Raw genomic sequence first — 6,268 nt, forward strand, 5'->3', positions numbered from 1 at the left:
CAGAGACGGGTGGGGGTGAACCGCTGATCTCAAACGATCCTCCCGCCTTGGCCTCCCAGAGTGCTGGGAAGACAGGCGTGAGCCGCCGCGCCGGGACAGACTTTGAACGGCGAGGGTTAAGCAGCAGAATTTGGCAAGCATCGCGCCGGCACTCGTCCAGCTTGCCTTCCGAGCCGTAGATTCCCCCTGATCAGAATAATTTACATTTTTCAAACCCGCTTCGGAGCAGGCGCGCTGACGTCGGAGCAGGCAGCTGCGGGGCCGCTAAGGCCGGCCCTGCCCGGGCCCTTCCCGAGCAGGAAGCGCGTCGCCGGCCGGCTGCGCCCGGCGGGTGTGGGCGCCCGGGCCCAGCAGCTGCGAGCGCCGCCGCGCCACCTGTTTCCGCGCCCGGGGACTTCCCCAGGCGGGCTCCGCGGCGCGCCCGGCCCTCGCCGCCCCTGGCGCCCGCCACGCGGGGGCCTCCTCCGCCGCAGCCTCCGGCGCAGGCCCGCCTGGCGGGAGGACCTCGTGCGCCGCGCCCTGGGCACGGCCCTGGAAAATCCGGAAGGCGCTGCAGCTGAGCAGTGAGTGCAATCAGCCCCCTGGGGGAGTACTGAAAAACGTGCTTCAGCTCGGAGTTCGATCCTTCAGTCACTTTCTGGATTCCGATATCCAGAGTAGCACCGCCCAGCAGAAATATAATGCAAGCCACATAGGTTAAGTTTTAATTTTTCTAGTAGCCACATTAGCAAATGCAAAAAGAAGCGAGTGAAATGAATTTTAATCATCTATTTTATTATTTAATCCAATGCATCCGAACTATTATTATTCCAACATGTAATCAATATAACTATTGAGATATTTTATATTCTTTTCTCGTACCGAGTCGTCAAATTCCCGTGTGTATTTTGCACTTACGGCACATCTCAATTCCAACTGGCCGCGTTTAAAGTGCTTACCAGCCCCATGTGGCTTGTGGCTACCGTGTTGGACAGTGCAGCCCTGGATTAGTAGCGATCCCCACTCCACCTGGGAAAATGCACCCCTGAAATCCTGTTAATAGGAGAGAAAGGCTTGTTTAAGGAAGAGGTCATACAAGTCTTCCGTCAGTACAGAAGTGTTGACGTTCAAGCCGAAAGAGTGTGGACACTATAAGGGCCTGTGGATTTAGTAGTATTCAGCTTTCTTCCCCTCTTCTTAAGTTTTTTTTTTTTTTGAAACATATTTGTGGGATACATGTGATTTTTTTATTGACACATTTATGGGGTACATATGATATTTTGTTACATGCATAGGATGTATAATGATCAAGTCAGGGTATTTGGGGTATCCATCCCATTGAGTATTTATCATTTCTATGTGTTGGGGACAATTCAAGTCTTCTCTTCCGGGTGCTTTGAAATATACGATATAATGTAGTCACCCTACCCTGCTGTGGAACATTAGAACTTTTACCTTCTTTATCTAACTGTATGTCTGTACCCATTAACCAACCTCTATGCGTCCCCCTCCCACCTTCCCAGTCTCTGGTGTCTAGCATTCTACTCCCTACCTCTAAGAGACCAACTTTTTTAGCTCCCAAATATGAGTGAGAACATGTGATATGTGTCGGGTTTTGATCTTGCTATTATTGTCTGTTGCAGATTTTTACCTTCCCGTCTCGTTGCCAAGGGCCTGATATTGCCTTATATTAATAAATGCATTTTCATTTTTGGAAAGCAGAGTTGTATGGTGTTAATAATGTGGAGATTGTTTAGTCCATTTCCTGGACGAGGAAACAAGCGTGCAGTAGCTGAGTAAACTTGTGTGTTTAAACCAATGGCCAAAATGGGACCAGATCCCACGTTTTCCTAATTCCGAGTTCTATATTGTTTGCACTGTGCTGCGTGACCTCATAGAAGTAAAATACCGCCTGCCAGAAGCCTAGCCAATTTTTTCAGATTGTTTATAGAAGGGGTTATAAGATTAAGCTGTCTTTCAACTTCTTTTCTGTTCAAGTGGAGCCATCTGGGGTTGCTCAAAGTCAGAGAAATCAATCTATGTACTTCTGCTTAGCACCAAAAAAACAGAGGTCCAATATCCAGAAAAGCACTTGCTGCCAGTTGAGAGGCATTAAAAAAAAAAAAAAAAGCATCATGAAAAAAAAATGTCTACTGGAAAATAGGTTAAGTTAAAACAAAATCGACTTTGGCAATATGTTAAAACTCACAGCCCTCCATTTGCATACTCCAGTGCTAATCGTTCCCCCTACTATTTTGTTTAGTCTTTATTCATGGATCATTATTTTCTTCCTTACAGCTGACCCAGTAGGACAGTACTGCTGGGCACTTTGAGACCCATCCTCAAATGTTGGACAGTGGGTTTTGAGTACATGCTTTCGGTGTCCTGTGACCATCCAGCTGGTTCATAGTGGCACCAGACTCTCTTGAGCTGTAATCGTAAAGAGTTACCATTTTTTTCCTCTTGTGTAATTAACCGGGGAGAAAAAAAAAAATCAATGAAATACAAAGAACTCATTCATTCATTCATATATTTTTTGTTGTTGTTCAAGAATATTTATGGAGCACCAGCTACTAGGTGCCAGGCCCTACTCACAGCCTTGGGGAAATCGCAGTGAACAAAAAACCTGCTACCCTGATACACTAGTGGAAAAAACCAGATGCTTTTATAACAGCATGGCAGAGTAAAGGGATAGGAACAAGTACTGTATTGCATAGGATAGTCAGGAATGCCTCCTTAGGGAGGTGACATTTGGAGGTGACCAAACTGAAGGATCCCATCATGTACACAGCTAAGGGACGGGGGTAGCAGGCAAAGGCAACCACAAATGCTGAGGCCTGAGACTTGGATCGGTAAGAACAGTTCCAGGAACAGTAAGAAAGCCCATGAGGCTGTCGTGGCAGGAGCAAGGGGAAGAGCAGTAGCTTCAGGCAGTTCATGCGGGGCCCACTGCTAAGGATTTATGTCTGACGTTGCTTTAAAAGGATTATGGTGGCTGCTCTATGGAAAGTTAAGGTGGGGGTGGCGTGTGGCAAGGGCGGAGGCTGGCAAGGCAGCCAGAAGATTATCGCAGTAATCCAGCTGAGATGATGCTGGCTTGGATCAAGGGTCCTGGTGCAGTTGGCAAAAGCAGCCAGCTTCTGGCTATATTTAGAAAGGAGAGCTGGTTGGATTGGTAGAGGAATGGGTTTGAGGAGGACCCAGAGTTCTTCTGAGGACATTTGAAGTTGGAGATGCCTACTTTACGTCCATGTTGCTGCCATGCATGCATGTATAAGTCTGGAGCTCAGGGACAAAGTTGGGACTAAGGATGGGAGGGGTCAGTGCAGGGAAGGTACTTAAGGTTTTGATTCTTTTTTTTTTTTTTTTTTTAATTTTTTAATTTTTTTTTTTTTTTTAGAGACAAGGTCTCACTCTGTCACCCAGGCTGGAGTGCAGTGGCACCATCATAGCTCACTGCAGCCTCAAACTCCTGGGTTCAAGGTATCCTCCTGCCTCAGCCTCCCGAGTAGCTGGGACTACAGGCATGTACCACCACGCCCGGCTAATTTTTTAAATTTTTGGTAGAGACACAGTCTCTCTGTGTTGCCCAGGCTGGTCACAGAACTCCAGGCCTCAAGCGATCCTCCCACCTCAGCCACCTATAGTGCTGGGATCACAGGTGTGAGCCACCCCTCTCGGCTTGGTTGAATTCTTGGGTAGTAAGTTGCCAGTGTGCTTGTTCTTTTCTTGAATTGCTGGAAAGGCATATAAATGGTACATATACATGGCCACAATTTGTATTTTCTCTCAATAACCTTTGGTGAAACGTTCTGGGATATCAGATTTGTTGTCTAATTTCCCCTCCAGGAAACTGATAGTCACTGAAGTCATTTTGATTTGGGTGTGAGAGTTTTTCCGTGAAAAGCGACTTTGTGAGTTCTCTTGCCCCTTTTCCTGTTCTGCACCTTCAGAGTCGTTACAAAGACCGAACGCTAGGGGGACCTAGTTTCCTTGCTTATGCGATGGTGGCGGGCCAACCTGTTGGATACAGTTGCCCTGCCTTAGGACATTCATGCTGTATTAAAGACACATCTGAAAACAAGGACATTTTCTCTTTTCTCAATGCAGTGTATACCTATAGGAGTGATCTTTTAGAGTGTAACATGTCTGAATTGTCTTTAAATCGGTCGTTTTAAGTAATTTTCACAACCACTTAAAATTGTAAAGGCAACAGGCTTCTCAACTCCAGATCTCTTTGAACTTTTAAAGATAAGGATCATGAGGATTTAGAATATTTGGATTGGAGTATGGAAACCTAAATGTAACAAATACCTGCAGATGACTGGAATCTGGGCCACGGGAACCCTGACTTAGAATGTAATTTCTATTTTATCACCAGGTATTAAGCTAAAGACATGGCAACTAAATGCACAAAAGTTAATATATTATGTGTCATTGGAGTATAAAATCGATAACTTTGTTGTTAAAAGGTTGGAAACATTGTATCAATTTTGGATACATTTGTCTTAAAAGAGCATATGATCTTAACTCGTTTTTTGCAACTGCAATAATTTTATTTTGGGGAGGGAATCAGTCTACATTTATGCTGAAACCAGCTTAAAGCAGAGTCACTTTAATCAGGGGAAATGAAAAGTGATAATTAATAAATGTGTTATCATCTGCTTGATCTTTCCTATTTCGGGCCACCTCTGATCCAAGAATGACTTTGACCGCAGTGATCCTTTCCTGTTAGGCAGGACTGTTAGTTTCAGAGTTGGCTGGTGGTACAGGTGTGTTCCAATGCCACGCATGCGTGGGGCAGGGGCTGGCAACTGGTTCACAGGCCAAATACAGTCCACTGCCTATTTTTTGTTTACAGTCTTCAAGCTAATAGTGGTTTTTACATTTTCATGTGATGGAAAAAAAAAATCAAAATAACATTTCATGTGTGAAAATTTTGTGAAATTCACATTTCAGTATCCATAGATAAAATATCATTAAAATATAGCCATGCTCATTCATATATACATATGAATGAATATGTGTGTGTATATATATATATGTATTTTTTTTTTTAAAACAGAGTCTTGCTGTGTTACCCAGGCTTAGAATGCAGTGGTGCAATCATAGCTCACTGTAGCAGTAACTCTTGGGCTCAGGTGACCTTCCTGCCTCAGCCTCTCAAGCAGCTAGGATTACAGGCATGAGCCACTAGCCTGGCTACTTTTTATAATTTCTTGTAGAGATGAGGTCTTGCTATATTGCCCAGGATGGTCTCCAACTCCTGGCCTCAAACAATCCTCCCACCTCAGCCTCCCAAAGTGCTGGGATTACGGGTGGGAGCCACCTCGCCTGGCTGTCATTCATTATATATTGTGTATGGCTGCTTTTGAGCTGCAGTGGCATAGTTGAGTAAGACAGAGATCTTGGGACCCAAAAAGCCTTAAATATTTACTATCTGGACCTAAATATTTACAGAAAAGGTTTGCCAACCCCTGGCATGTCTGAGAGTCCGTGCTGTTTACTCACACAAGGTTAGAACTAGTCTGTAACTGAGTGTAGACAGTCTTAACTATTTGCCCTTATTACTTTTGATAGGCTTGCTCTGGCTGACATAATATCATTTCACTCATGTATTTTTCATTAAGAAATAATTAAGTTCAATCACTGCTTTTATTCTCATTTCAAGTCTTAGCTGAAAATATGCTTCTTCATTTGATTATACTGTTAATTTTTATTTCTCTCTCCTGTTTTCCATTACTTAATACTTCCCTTGAATTATTTATTTTTTTTTATTTTGGCATATTATAGGGGTACAGATTTTAAGGTTTCAATAAATGCCCTTTTATTTAGTTTTTTTAAAGGTGCTTTAAAATAATTTGTATGAAAGATTCAATATAAAGTAAAATTGTCCTGTTTTCAATGACAAAAAAAAAATAAGTTCAACAAGACACTTCTTGGGAAACTATGTGTCGTTAGTAGAGTGAAAAGATTTTATAGAAAAGTTTAAAAAATTAATATTTATTTGAAATGAATCTTTTTTGAGTTTTTGTCAGCAGAAGAAAAACCAGTCTCTTTAAATAAAAAAGCCATAAATTTATTGCAAATCTAGAAGTACCAGACTGTCATTAATACAGAACAAATCAGCAATCTTGTTTTTTTTTTCTTCCAAATATTTAAAACCTTGATCATTGACATACTGAAATTGGCATACATTTTTGTTTCATGCAGTTAACAGAATGGACATAGAGCAGATCCCTCGGAAACCAGTTATAAATATTAAACTGTGTTGAACATTCATATTAAA

General features: G+C 42.7%; 1 protein-coding gene across 1 annotated transcript in view; it reads left to right on the plus strand.

Annotated features, from left to right (window-relative positions):
- The window catches only part of ARSG (arylsulfatase G), a 127,344-nt gene continuing 121,076 nt past the window's right edge, over nt 1-6,268 (plus strand). Inside the window, exon 1 of the mRNA XM_012747430.3 lies at nt 1-563. The gene's annotated coding sequence lies outside the window, so the exon portion shown is untranslated. The remainder of the gene's footprint in view (nt 564-6,268) is intronic.

The sequence above is a fragment of the Microcebus murinus genome, chromosome 18 (assembly GCF_040939455.1).
Source record: "Microcebus murinus isolate Inina chromosome 18, M.murinus_Inina_mat1.0, whole genome shotgun sequence".
Lineage (NCBI taxonomy): Eukaryota > Metazoa > Chordata > Mammalia > Primates > Cheirogaleidae > Microcebus > Microcebus murinus.